At 35.3% G+C, this 566-nt stretch overlaps 1 protein-coding gene across 1 annotated transcript in view; it reads left to right on the top strand.

Annotated features, from left to right (window-relative positions):
• mrpl39 (mitochondrial ribosomal protein L39) overlaps nt 1–261 on the top strand; it is a 6792-nt gene extending 6531 nt beyond the window's left edge. Inside the window, exon 10 of the mRNA XM_058381254.1 lies at nt 1–261. This exon is cut by the window's left edge and continues 1191 nt beyond it. The gene's annotated coding sequence lies outside the window, so the exon portion shown is untranslated.
• The last annotated feature ends 305 nt before the right edge of the window (nt 262–566 follow it).

Here is a 566-nt window from a genome sequence, read left to right as displayed (position 1 = left end):
TTCTTTATTCTGATGATTGATGTGAACATTGAACAAAGTTCCTGATCTGTAGCTATGTGTTTATTTGCATTGTGCTGCTGACAATATTTTGTCATTAGATTACTGCATAAATGTGCAAGTTTACTAATAAAGTGGACAGCAAGACTCCTATTTGGTTTGTTTCCCCTGATTAGTTGCCTGCTCTGGCCATCACTGTGCTGTCAAACATTTTTCAAGTCTGAAGCTGTGGTCTGATGATGATAATAAAAGCCAATACAAATTTATACTTTGCCACAGCATTGAATTTATAGCACACTTACAGCAGTCCAGAAACATCACGTTAGAGAGTTTTTGTCCCTGACACATTTTTCTATGTCTTGAAACATATACTTAAACTTAAAACATATACTTAAAGCTTAAATCTGTTGAAAAATATGAGACAAAACAATGGATAAGACAGCCATAAGAAAGTTGTTTTAGTACCTTTGGCAAATTTGAGTCAGTACACTGGTGTTAACCCTCAGATAATCTGAGAAGAGTGTCCTCAGACGTTTCATTTCAGGATAGAGAGGCCAGATAATTAAGAG

Source organism: Hemibagrus wyckioides, linkage group LG26, assembly GCF_019097595.1.
Source record: "Hemibagrus wyckioides isolate EC202008001 linkage group LG26, SWU_Hwy_1.0, whole genome shotgun sequence".
NCBI lineage: Eukaryota > Metazoa > Chordata > Actinopteri > Siluriformes > Bagridae > Hemibagrus > Hemibagrus wyckioides.
This window is presented reverse-complemented; position numbering and strand designations above follow the sequence as displayed.